Source organism: Ovis canadensis, chromosome 11 (genome assembly GCF_042477335.2).
Source record: "Ovis canadensis isolate MfBH-ARS-UI-01 breed Bighorn chromosome 11, ARS-UI_OviCan_v2, whole genome shotgun sequence".
NCBI lineage: Eukaryota > Metazoa > Chordata > Mammalia > Artiodactyla > Bovidae > Ovis > Ovis canadensis.
Window position 1 is genome coordinate 17,533,242 of NC_091255.1, and position 14,784 is coordinate 17,548,025.

Below are 14,784 nucleotides of genomic sequence, written 5' to 3' on the forward strand. Positions count from 1 at the left end.
AAATACCATAAAGCAGAGATTGTCAGATTGGATAAAAAGGAAGCTCTGATCGTATGCCGTCCATGAGACACTGGCTTTAAATATAAAGACATTCATAATTTAAAAGTTAAAAAAATATAAGGAAATCTTGCTATTGTGACAACAAGGTTGTGAGGATATTGTGCTGAGTGGGGTTATTATGCTGAGTGAAAAAAGGTCAGAGAAAAATAAATACTTTCATTTCATTTATATCTGGAGTCTAAAAGCTAAAACAAGTAAACAAACACAACAAAATAGAAACAGGATTATAGAGATAAAGAACAAATAAGAGGTTGCCAGGAGAGGGGAGGAAAGAGGTGAAGCAGATTAAGAAATACAAACTTCTACTTGCAAGGTAAACTAGTCATGAGTATGAAATGTACAATGTGGGGAATATGGTCAATAATTATGTAATGTTGTATGATGAGAGGTCATAACTAAACTTATCATGTTGATCATTTTGAAATATATAGAAATATCAAACCACTGTTGAATAACAGAAACTAATATAGTGTTGTAATTCAGTTATATTTCAAAACAAACTCATAGAAAAAGAGATCAAATTTGTGTTTATCAGAAGTGGGAGGCAGAGAGAGGGGAAATTGGATTCAGACACTCAAAAGGTGCAAACTTCCAGTTAAAAGAAAACTATGTGTGTGTAAAGTACAACATAATAAATAGAATTACCATTGCTGTACATTACATATGAAAGTTATTAAGAAGGTAAACCCTAAGCAATCTCATCACAAGGAAAAATATTTTTTCTATTTCTTTAATTTTGTATATGTACTTTTGCATTCTGTAATTTTATATGAGATTATGGATGTTCACTAAACTTACTGATAATCATTTCATGATGTTTATAAATCAAATTATTATGCTGTACCTAAAACTTAAGCAGTGCTGTATGTCAATTAGATCTCAATAAAACTGGATGAAAACAAAAGTAGAAATGGAAAAGAAAAAAAATTAGTTTTTTGCAGTTAAAGGATGGAAAAAGATGTACCAAGCAAACATTAATCCCAAGAAAACTAGAAAGGCTATCTTAATAACAGACAAAATAGATTTCAAAACAAGGGATATTACCAGGAATAAGGAAGTATATTTTGTAATGATAAATGCACCAGTTCATCAAGAGAACATAAGAAAACTAAATATTTATGCACTTAACAATTTAAAAATACATGAAGCAAAAAATTGATAGACATGAAAGGGGAAATAGGCAAATCCAGTTATAGGTGGAGATATTAACACTCTTTTTTACAAACTGAAGTATGATTGACATAATATTTTATTAATTTCAGGTGTACAACATAGTAATTCAATATGTTTATAGATTATGAACCAAAGTTATTGCAATATTATTGACTAAATTACCTATGCTGTACATTTATCCCTGTGACTAATTTATTTTATAACTGGTAGTTTGTATCTCTTCATTCCCTTCACCCATTTTGCACATCCCTGCACCCTCCTCCCTTCTGGCAACCCCAAGTTTGTCTTCTGTGTCTGTAAGTCTATTTCTGTTTTATTCTACTTTTGTTTTGTTTTGTTTTTTAGATTCCTGATATAAATGAAAACATTCAGTATTTGTCTTTATCTTATTTCATTGGAGAAGGAAATGGCAACCCACTCCAGTGTTCTTGCCTGAAGAATCCCAGGGATGGGGGAGCCTGGTGGGCTCCTGTCTATGGGGTCGCACAGAGTCAGACACGACTGAAGCGACTTAGCAGCAGCAGCAGCTATCTTATTTCACTTAGCATCATACCCTTTTGGTACATGCATGCTGTTGCATATGACAAGATTTCATTCTTCTTATAGCTGGGTAATAATCCATTGTGTATATACACCACATCTATTTATTCATCTACTGATGAACATTAGGCTGCTCCGGTATCTTGGCTATTATAAATAATGCAACAATGAACACTGTGGGTATACATCTTTTTGAATTAGTGTTTTAATTTTCTTCAGATAAAAACCCAGGAGTGGAATCTCTGGATGGTATGGTAGTTATATGTTTATTTTTTTGAGGACTCTCTATATTGTTTTCCACACTGACTACAACAATTTGCATTTCTACCAAGAGTTTATGAGGGTTCTCTTTTTACTACATCTTCACCAACACTTGTTATTTGTTCTCTTTTTGATAATTCTTTCTTTTTAATGTATTTATCTTAATTGGAATCTAATTACTTTACAATATTGTAGTGGTTTTTGCCATACACTGACATGAGTCAGCCATGGGTATACATGTGTTCTGCATCATGAACCCCCCTCCCACCTCCCTTCCCATCCCATCCCTCAGGGTCATCCCAGTGACCAGAAAGGTGTGAAGTAATGTCTCATTGTGGTTTTGCATTTCCCTGATGGTTAGCAGCTTTTCATGTCTCTTGGCCAACCATATGTTTTCTTTGGAAAACTGCTGTTTCAGGTCCCTTTTAAGTCAGATTTTTATCTAATGAGTTGTATGAGTTCTTTGTATATTTTGGATATTTAACATTAACTCCTTATTAGACATATCAGTTGCAAATATATTCTCCCATTCAGTATGTTCCTTTTCATTTCATCCATAATTGACTCTACTGTGCACAAGATTTTCAGTTTGATATGACCTCTCTCTCTCTCTCTCTTTTTTTTTTCACTTTTGTTGCTCTGTTCTGAGAAATAAGATCCAAAAATTATTGCTAAAATCAATGTCAAAGAGTGATTTTTCTTCTGGAAGTTTTATGGTTTCAGGTCTGATGTTTATGTCTTTAATCCATCTATTTTGAGCTTATTTTTGTGTACATGGTGAGAAAATGGTCTGGTTTCATGCTTTTACATGTAGCTGTTCAGTTTTTCCAACAATTTTTCTCTCCAAAAGAGAGACTATCTTTTCCCCAATATATATTCTTGCCTCCTTTGTCATCAATAAATTGATCATATGTGCAAGAGTTTATTTCTGGGCTCTACTCTGCCCCGTTGATCTATGTGTGTGTATGTTTGTGCCAGTACCATACCATACTATTTTTTTTTAACCATTGTTACATGTGTGCATTTTATTTAACAGTGCTGTGTACATAGTGGACAATTAAGTTCTTATATGAATATCTAGTCCTTCTAGATATTTAGAAGTGCTTGATGCATTTAAAAGTAGAAGTAGTAGAATAATGCTATTTATAAATAGCTTTTTTATAGTATGAATTAAAATGATTCATTTCTTGAGAATTACAGAATCTCAAGGGAGTTTTGTTGATTGTAATAGCATTTCTTAATTATGAAAATATGATAGATAACACATTTGCAGGAGACTTGGAAAATACAGAACAGGGTTACACACAGTTCTGCTGTATATTATAATTATTTTAAGTAGATAAATTAAGATTTTTAGTTGGAGTTTCAATATCAAACTATATAACACCATACACAAAAATAAACTCAAAATGGATTAAAGATCTAAACGTAAGGCCAGAAACTATAAAACTCCTAGAGGAAAACATAGGCAAAACACTCTCCGACATAAACCACAGCAGGATCCTCTATGACCCACCTCCCAGAATATTGGAAATAAAAGCAAAAATAAACAAATGGGACTTAATTAAAATTAAAAGCTTCTGCACAACAAAGGAAACTATAAGCAAGGTGAAAAGACAGCCTTCAGAATGGGAGGAAATAACAGCAAATGAAGCAACGGACAAAGAATTAATCTCAAAAATATACAAGCAACTCCTGCAGCTCGATTCCAGAAAAATAAAAGACCCAATCAAAAAGTGGGCCAAAGAACTAAACAGACATTTCTCCAGAGAAGACATACAGATGGCTAACAAACACATGAAAAGATGCTCAACATCGCTCATTATCAGAGAAATGCAAATCAAAACCACAATGAGGGAACATTTCACGCCAGTCAGAATGGCTGCAATCAAAAAGTCTACAAGCAATAAATGCTGGAGAGGGTGTGGAGAAAAAGGAACCCTCTTACACTGTTGGTGGGAATGCAAACTAGTACAGCCACTATGGAGAACAGTGTGGAGATTCCTTAAAAAAACTGGAAATAAAACTGCCATATGAGCCAGCGATCCCACTGCTGGGCATACACACCGAGGAAACCAGAATTGAAAGAGACACGAGTACCCCAGTGTTCATCCCAGCACTGTTTATAATAGCCAGGACATGGAAGCAACCTGGATGTCCATCAGCAGACGACGGGATAAGAAAGCAGTGGTACATATACACAATGGAGTATTACTCAGCCGTTAAAAAGAATACATTTGAATCAGTTCTGATGAGGTGGATGAAACTGGAGCTGATTATACAGAGTGAAGTAAGCCAGAAAGAAAAACACCAATACAGTATACTAACATATATATATGGAATTTAGAAAGATGGTAACAATAACCCTGTATGCGAGACAGCAAAAGAGACACAGATGTAAAGAACAGTCTTTTGGACTCTGTGGGAGAGGGAGAGGGTGGGATGATTTGGGAGAATGGTGTTGAAACATGTAAATTATCGTATGTGAAATCAATCGCCAGTCCAGGTTTGATGAATAACACAGGGTGCTCGGGGCTGGTGCACTGGAATGACCCAGCGGGATGGGATGGGGAGGGAGGTGGGAAGGGGGTTCAGGATGGGGAACTCATGTACACCCATGGCGGATTCAAGTCAATGTATGGCAAAACCAATGCAATATTGTAAAGTAAAATAAATAAATAAATGATTTTTTTTAAATTAATAGAATGAATATACAGAGAAGTAGATGGATATAGTAGACCTGAAAAACACAGCGAACCAATTCAACATAACTAAGATTTATACAATTTTCACACAACAGTAGGATACAAATTCTATTCAAGTTCCCATAGATTATAAACTAGGAGACATATCCAGGACATAAGACCAGATATTAATTTCTCACTTAAATGCTTTCTTCTCTGCAATCACCTTCTGTGTTTTTCAGTCTTCTTTAATCTGATTATCTGCTGATGGGTGGTGTTGCACTCCCTCCCTGTTAGTTGTTTGGCCTGAAGTGACCCAGCCCTGGGGCCTACAGGCTCTAGAATTAATGGTGACCTCCAAGAGGACTTGGACTTCCCTGGTGGCTCAGATGGTAAAGCGTCTGTCTACAATGCAGGAGACCTGGGTTTGATCCCTGGGTTGGGAAGATCCCTTGGAGAAGGAAATGGCAATCCACTCCAGTACTATTGCCTGGAAAATCCCATGGACAGAGCAGCCTAGTAGGCTACAGTCCATGGGGAGTCGCAAAGAGTCGGACACGACTGAGCGACTTCACGTTCCAAGAGGACTTAAGCCAGGGAACAGCTTTCAGGACTGCTGGTACCAGTGCCCTGGTTCCTGGGGTGAGCCACTGCCAACCCATGCCTTCCACAGGAGACCTTCCAACACCTGCAGGTGGGTCTGGTTCAGTCTCCTGTGGGGTCATTGTCCCTGTCCCTTGGGTCTTGGTGAATGCCAAATTTTGTTTGTACCCTCCGAGAGTGGAGTCTCTTTTTCCCCAGTCCTGTGGAAGTTCTGTAATCAAATCCCACTCGCATTCAAGTTCAGATTCCCTGGGGATTTCCAGTCTGTTTGCCAGAGCCCCAAGCTAAGAAGCCTGACATGGAGCTCGGACCCTTCACAGCAGTGGGAGAACTTCTTTGGTATTATTGTTCTCCGGTTTGTTTGTCACTCAGCCGCAGGTATGGGATTTGATTTTATCATGATGGCACCTCCTACCATCTTGCTGCAGCCTCTCCTTTGTCTTTAGATGGTGGGGTATCTTTTTTGGTGGGTTCCAGCATTCTCCTGTCGATGGTTTTTCAACAGCTAGTTGCTATTTTGGTGCTCTCGCAGGAAGAGATGAGGGAACATCCTTCCACTCCACCATCTTATGTAAATCCAAACCACATTATTTTGATTACTATAATTTTGTAGGGTAGTTTGAAGTCAAAGAGTATTTTCAGTATTTTCAAGGAGAGTATAAAAGATAAAGTTTATTCTTCTTTATCAAGATTGCTTGGGCTATTCGGGGTCTTTTGTAGTTCCACACAGATTTTATGGTTATTTGTTCCAGTTCTGTGAAAAATGTCGTTGGCATTGATATTTTGATAGGGATTGCATTGAATATATAGATTGCCATGAGTAGGATGAACACTTAACAATAATAATTTTTCTGATCCATGATCATGGTATAGCTCTCTGTTTATTTGTGCCATCTTTTTTTCATCAAAGTCTTATCATTTTCAGAGTACAGATTTTTTTATCCCCTTAGTTAAATTTGCTTTTAGATATTATTTTTGATGATATTGTAAATGGTATTGTTTTCTTGGTTTCTCCTTCTGATAGTCCGTTATAAGTGTATAGAAATACAAAATGTTTCTGTATATCAATTTGGTATCAAGCAACTTAATTGAATTCATCTATTAGCTCTAATATTTTTGGTAGAAGCTTTATGGTTTTCTCTATGTAATATCACGTCGTCTACAAATAGTGATGGTTTTATTTCTTCATTTCTAATTTGAGAGTCTCATTTCTTTTTATTGTCTAATTTACAGTGGCTAGGTCTTCCAATACTATATTGAATACAAGTAGCAGGAATGGGCTTACTTGTCTTGTTCCTGATCTTAAAGGAAAAGCTGTCAACTTTCGACCATTGAGAATGATGTTAGCTTCTAGGTTTGTCATAAATGACCTTTTATATGTTGAGGTGTGTTCCTTCTATGCCCACTTTGTTGAGATTGTTTTTTATCATGAATGGATGTTGAATTTTTTCATAAGTGTTTTCTGCATCTATTGAGATGATTATGTGACTTCATTGTATTAATGTGGTGTAACACATTGATTGATTTATGGATACTGAATGATCCTTATATTCCCAGAATAAATTCCACTTACTCATGATGTATGATACATTTAATGTATCATTGAATTTGGTTTGCTAATGTTTTGTTGAGGATTTTTGTGAACACATCCATCAGTGATATTAGGCATAATTTGGGGGGGGGAGGGGTAATGTCTCTGGTTTTGATATCAAGATAAATGCTGGCCTCATAGAATGTGTTTGAAAGCATTCCCTCTGGAGTTGCTGACAAAGGTCCATATAGTTAAAATTCTGGTTTTTCCAGTAGTCATGTATGGAAAGCTGAGTACCAAAGAATTGATGCTTTTGAATTGAACTGGAGAAGACTCTTGAGAGTCCCTTGGACAATAAGGGGATCAAACCAGTTAATCCTAAAGGAAATCAATTCTGAATATTCATTGGAAAGACTGATGCTGAAGCTGAAGCTCCAATACTTTGGCCACCAGATGTGAAGAGCTGACTCAAAAGCCTGATGCTGGGAAAGATTGAAGGCAAAAGGAGAAGGGGGTGGCAGAGGATGAGATGGTTAGAGGGCATCACCACTCAACGGACATGAATTGAGCAAACTCTGGGAGATAGAGAAGGACAGAGGAAACTGCCAAAGAATTCTTCAAGGGATTGCAAAGAGTCAGATGTGACTTAGTGACTGAACAACGGCAAATAATAATAAAGGGGCAGCATAAAGAAACTAGGTGGGGGATAAGAAACTGTCTTATATGGAACTATGTGGTATACAACTTAAAATCTATAGAACTGTGTGTCACAATGAGTGGGTGTCCTTGTATGTAAATTGTCAACTATTTACCACGCTGTGAGTGTGCTTAGCAGGCTTCCCTGGTGGCTCAGATGGTAAAGAATCCACCTGCGATGCGGGAGACCTGGGTTCGATCCCTGGGTTGGAAAGGTCCCCAGAGGAGGGCATGGCAACCCACTCCAGTATTCTTGCCTGGAGAATCCGCATGGACAGAGGAGCCTGATGGGCTATGATCCATGGGATCCAAAGAGTTGAACACAACTCAAAATCTAAAGAACTGTGCGTCACAATGAGTGGATGTCATTGTATGTAAATTGTAAACTATTTACTGAGTTGTGAGAGGGATCCAAAATGGAATGCAGACTATGACCAAGAATTCTATCTTAAAAGTAACTTACATAACCTCACTGAAAGGAGTGAGAAAATAAGGAACTAACTGAAATAACTCTGGAAAGTAGTGTTTTGATGGGTTCACAAGGATAAAGACAAAAAGAACTATCCACAAACACTGTATTCTAGTTAGTAAATTTATCTCTCAGAGGGTTATGGGTTCACAATTCTGAAAATACTTTACTTGTCTGCTGCTGCTGCTGCTGCTGCTGCTGCTAAGTCGCTTCAGTTGTGTCCGACTCTGTGCAATCCCATAGACGGCAGCCCACCAGGCTTCCCCGTCCCTGGGAGTCTCCAGGCAAGAACACTGGAGTGGGCTGTCATTTCCTTTTCCAATGCATGAAAAAGCGAAAAGTGAAAAGTGAAATTGAAGTCGCTCTGTCGTGTCCGACTCTTTGCGACCCCATGGACTGCAGCTCACCAGCCTCCTCCATCCACAGGACCTTCCAGGCAAGAGTACTGCTGTGGGGTGCCATCGCCTTCTCCGTCATTTGTCTGCTAGAGTTGAACAAATAAGTAATCATGTTGTAGATAACAAGAATCATGCTTGTCATGGTCTGAGAAAGAAGTTACAAATAAGAAAAGGGGGTAAAGCAGAGAATGAAGCCTGTGGTGCTGGATCAGATTTGGAGTTAACAATATAACTCCTGGAGATTAAAAAAATATGTACAAAGACAGAGTCAGACATGAATATAGGTATGTAAGTATGTACGTATGTGTATTTGCATGAGTTCCATACATACATATAGTTCCCAGCTCTGTCCATCCAAAGAGTCCAGAAGCAGTCACTCTTCAGTAGAAATGAGCATCCCTAGTAACCAGATTTTGTTTGTATATATCATTCTTCATTACAATGGATCAGATCTCCTTGGAGAATTGATTGATTTCCTGGAAGAAATAGAATGGAACCTCTTAAGAATCACTGGGCTAGATGCCTTCCATCAGCCAAGGACAATCCTGAGGTGAGTGCATGTATGAGTTGTTAACAACCAACATGCTCAGCAGCTGGCCAAGGGGACCTGGGCAGGGTGCCAACAGCATCTGCTGCAAGTGTGTTTTGGTGATCCCAGGAAACACTGGTACAAGAGTGCTATTTACAGGACAGCTTACCCAGGGCACCAACAGAGGAAGCATCCTCACCTTTCCCCAGCCCTTTCCAGGCAATGAGTCAACAGTGGAACAGGTGGGACCACGTGGGTATTACCACATGGACATTACCAGAATCAGTAGGAAAATAAAGGAGATCAACAGCACCCAGCCTCTGAAACAGTTCATTTGTGGGCCCTAGCCAGAACTCAAATACCTTTATTTAAGAAACATACTCGGCTTTTGATAATCAAATGCTTTTATCTTGGGCAGCCCCATTTTCCCTATAATGTGTCCCAACAAGTTGGCCCTGGTCTTCAGTGACACGTTCAAGATTTGGAGCAAACGAGTGTTCTCAGTGGTAGGATTCTGATGACGTTGGCTCCTATGGCCCTCCTCCTCCGAGAAGTGATTTCAATTCTTGGAAACACAGGGACTTTTAAATTTTCTTTCCCCGCTCCTCCCTTTCTTGGCATTCTCCTGGAAATACAGAAATACAAAGAAATTTATCTCTTCAATTTATCTCTTCTGCCTAATAAATGGCAGAACTTTCTGCCAACTATGAGTCTTTCAAGTTTAATTTCATTAAAGTCCATTGACTCCCCCCAAATCAACAATGACCTTTTGAAAATCTGGATCCAATTATTGTGTCTGTATCAACACAATAATTTTGAATCAAGTTTTTGGCTATTGCCTCAAAAGAATCATTTGGCTATAGCTACTAAGGTTGAAATTAAGTGATGATACAAATTATTTTGAGTATGAATTCTTAACAATCCTCTCTGGGCCCCTAAGATGTGATAGTTATAAGTTTGGTCCACAATTTATTAATTAATTCACTTGATTCAACAAATATTTATCATTGGTGTTTTGTGTATAGGCCACTGTGTAAGCTCTGCGGATAGGTGATATACTAAACATTCTCTGACCACGTGAAATTTACATTCTAAGTAGACCTTCAGACAGTAAACAAAGAAAAAGGTAAAACATGGTACAATATTGGGTGGCCAGTTCCATGAAGAAAAATCAAACAAGGAAGGATAATAAGAATTTTGGGAGTAGAAGAGCTTGAAATACTTTTACGGGAAATCAAATCCCTTATGATTATGAGGTGACAAATAGATTCAAGGGATTAGGTCTAATAGACAGAGTGCCTGAAGAACTATGGATGACAGTTCATAACACTGTACAGGAGTCAGTGGCCAAAACCACCCCCAAGAAAAAGAAATGCAAGAAGGCAAAGTGGCTGTCTGAGGATGCCTTACAAATAGCTGAGAAAAGAAGGGAAGTGAAAACACAAAAGAAAAAGGGAAAGATATCCAACTAAATGCAGAGTTCCAGAGAACAGCAAGGAGAGATTTAAAAAAAAAAAAAGTGTTCTTAAGTGAACAATGCAAATAGAGGAAAACAGTAGGATGGGAAAACTAGAGATTTCTTCAAGACAACTGGAGATACCAAGGGAAATTTCATGCAAAGATAGGCACAATAAAGGACAGAAACTGCAAGGACCTAACAGAAGCAGAAGAGATTAAGAAGAGGTGGAAAGAATACACAGAATTGAGGGCAGACACACTGAAACCATACTCACAGAAAACTAGTCAATCTAATCACGCTAGGACCACAGCCTTGTCTAACTCAATGAAACTAAGCCATGCCTGTGGAGCAACCCAAGATGGGTGGGTCATGGTGGAAAGGTCTGACAGAATGTGGTCCACTGGAGAAGGGAATGGCAAACCACTTGAGTATTCTTGCCTTGAGAACCCCATGAACAGTGTGAAAAGGCAAAATGATAGGATACTGATAGAGGAACTCCCCAGGTCAGTTGGTGCCCAATATGCTACTGGAGATCAGTGGAGAAATAACTCCAGAAAGAATGAAGGGATGAAGCCAAAGCAAAAATAATACCCAGCTGTGGATGTGACTGGTGACAGAAGCAAGGTCCGATGCTGAAAAGAGCAATATTGCATAGGAACCTGGAATGTCAGGTCCGTGAATCAAGGCAAATTGGAAGTGGTCAAACGAGAGATGGCAAGAGTGAACGTCGACATTCTAGGAATCAGTGAACTAAAATGGACTGGAATGGGTGAATTTAACTCAGATGACCATTATATCTACTACTGCGGGCAGGAATCCCTCAGAAGAAGTGGAGTAGCCATCATGGTCAACAAAAGATTCCGAAATGCAGTACTTGGATGCAATCTCAAAAACGACAGAATGATCTCTGTTCGTCTCCAAGGCAAACCATTCAATATCACAGTTATCCAAGTCTATGCCCCGACAGGTAATGCTGAAGAAGCTGAAGTTGAACGGTTTTATGAAGACCTACAAGACCTTTTAGAACTAACACCCAAAAAGATGTCCTTTTCATCATAGGGGACTGGAATGCAAAAGTAGGAAGTCAAGAAACACCTGGAGTAACAGGCAAATTTGGCCTTGGAATGCGGAATGAAGCAGGGCAAAGACTAATGGAGTTTTGCCAAGAAAATGCACTGATCTTAGCAAACACCCTCTTCCAACGACACAAGAGAAGACTCTACACATGGATATCACCAGATGGTCAACACTGAAATCAGATTGATTATATTCTTTGCAGCCAAAGATGGAGAAGCTCTATACAGTCAACAAAAACAAGACCAGGAGCTGACTGTGGCTCAGATCATGAACTCCTTATTACCAAATTCAGACTCAAATTGAAGAAAGTAGGGAAAACCGCTAGACCATTCAGGTATGACCTAAATCAAATCCCTTATGATTATAGAGTGGAAGTGAGAAATAGAGTTAAGGGCCTAGATCTGATAGATAGACTGCCTGATGAACTATGGAACGAGGTTTGTGCATTGTATAGAGAAAGGGATCAAGACCATCCACATGGAAAAGAAATGCAAAAAAGCAAAATGGCTGTCTGGGGAGACCTTACAAATAGCTGTGAAAAGGAGAGAAGTGAAAAGCAAAGGAGAAAAGGAAAGATACAAGCATCTGAATGCAGAGTTCCAGAGAATAGCAAGAAGAGATAAGAAAGCCTTCTTCAGCGATCAATGCAAAGCAATAGAGGGAAACAACAGAATGGGAAAGACTAGAGATCTCTTCAAGAAAATTAGACATACCAAGGGAATATTTCATTCAAAGATGGGCTCGATAAAGGACAAAAATGGTATGGACCTAACAGAAGCAGAAGATATTAAGAAGAGGTGGCAAGAATACACAGAAGAACTGTACAAAAAAGATCTTCATGACCCAGATAATCATGATGGTGTGATCACTCATCTAGAGCCAGACATCCTGGAATGTGAAGTCAAGTGGGCCTTGGAAAGCATCACTATGAACAAAGCTAGTGGAGGTGATGGAATTCCAATTGAGCTGTTTCAAATCCTGAAAGATGATGCTGTGAAAGTGCTGCACTCAATATGCCAGCAAATTTGGAAAACTCAGCAGTGGCCACAGGACTGGCAAAGGTCCATTTTCATTCCAGTCCCAAAGAAAGGCAATGCCAAAGAATGCTCAAACTACCACAATTGCACTCATCTCACATGCTAGTAAAGTAATGCTCAAAATTCTCCAAGCCAGGCTTCAGCAATACGTGAATCGTGAACTTCCAGATGTTCAAGCCGGTTTTAGAAAAGGCAGAGGAACCAGAGATCAAATTGTCAACATCTGCTGGATCATGGAAAAAGCAAGAGAGTTCCAGAAAAACATCTATTTCTGCTTTCTTGACTATGCCAAAGCCTTTGACTGTGTGGATCACAATAAACTGTGGAAAATTCTGAAAGAGATGGGAATACCAGACCACCTAACCTGCCTCTTGAGAAATCTGTATGCAGGTCAGAAAGCAGCAGTTAGAACTGGACATGGAACAGAGTGGTTCCAAATAGGAAAAGGAGTACGTCAAGGCTGTATATTGTCACCCTGGTTATTTAACTTATATGCAGAGTACATCATGAGAAACGCTGGACTGGAAGAAACGCAAGCTGGAATCAAGATTGCCAGGAGAAATATCAATAACCTCAGATATGCAGATGACACCACCCTTACGGCAGAAAGTGAAGAGGAACTCAAAAGCCTCTTGATGAAAGTGAAAGTAGAGAGTGAAAAAGTTGGCCTAAAGCTCAACATTCAGAAAACAAAGATCATGGCATCCGGTCCCATCACTTCATGGCAAATAGATGGGGAAACAGTGGAACCAGTGTCAGACTTTATTTTGGGGGGCTCCAAAATCACTGCAGATGGTGATTGCAGCCATGAAATTAAAAGACATTTACTCCTTGGAAGAAAAGTTATGACTAACCTAGATAGTATATTCAAAAGCAGAGACATTACTTTGCCAACTAAGGTCCTTCTAGTCAAGGCTGTGGTTTTTCCTGTGGTCATGTATGGATGTGAGAGTTGGACTGTGAAGAAGGCTGAGCGCCAAAGAATTGATGCTTTTGAACTGTGGTGTTGGAGAAGACTCTTGGGAGTCCCTTGGACTGCAAGGAGATCCAACAGTCCATCATGAAGGAGATCAGCCCTGGGATTTCTTTGGAAGGAATGATGCTAAAGCTGAAACTCCGGTACTTTGGCCACCTCATGCGAAGAGTTGACTCATTGGAAAAGACTCTGATGCTGGGAGGGATTGGGGGCAGGAGGAGAAGGGAATGACAGAGGATGAGATGGCTGGATGGCATCACTGACTCAATGGACGTGAGTCTGAGTGAACTCCGGGAGTTGATGATGGACAGGGAGGCCTGGCATGCTGCGATTCATGGGGTCGCAAAGAGTTGGACACGACTGAGCGACTGAACTGAACTGAACTGTACAAAAAAGGTTTTAGTGACCCCGATAACCCTAATTATGTGATTACTCACCTAGAGCCAGACATCCTGCTGTGTGAAGTCAAGTGGGCCTTAGGAAACATTACTATGAACTAAGCTGGTGAAGGTGATAGAATTCCAGTTGAGTTATTTCAAATCCTAAAGATGATGCTGTTAAAGTACTACACTCAATATGACAGCATATTTGGAAAATTCAGCATTGGCCACAGGATTGGAGAAGGTCACTTTTCATTTCAATTCCAAAGAAAGGCAATGCCAAAGTATGTTCAAACTACTGTACATTTGCACTTGTTTCACATGCTAGCCAGATAATGCTCAAAATACTTCAAACTAGGCTTCAACAGTACATGAACTGAGAACTTCCAGAGGTACAAGCTGGGTTTACAAAAAGCAGAGAAACAAAAGAACAATATGCCAACATCTGTCGGATCATACAAAAAGCAAGAGAATTCCAGAAAAACATCTACTTCTGCTTCATTGACTGAGCTAAAGCCTTTGTCTGTGTGGATCACAACAAACTGTGGGAAATTCTTGAAGATATGGGAATACCAGACCACCTTACATGACTCCTGAGAAACCTGTATGCAGGTCAAGAAGCAACAGTTAGAACCAGATGTGGTACAACAGACTGGTTCCAAATTGGGAAAAGGATATGTCAAGGCTGTATATTGTCACCCTGATTATTTAACTTTTATGAACATTACATCATGCAAAATGCCAGACTGGATGAAGCACAAGCTGGAACCAAAATTGCCAGGAGAAATATCAATAACCTCAGATATGCAGATGACACCACCCTTATGGCAGAAAGTAAAGAGGAACTAAAGAGCCTCTTGATGAAGGTGAAAGAGGAGAGTGAAAAAGCTGGCTTAAAACTCAGCATTCAA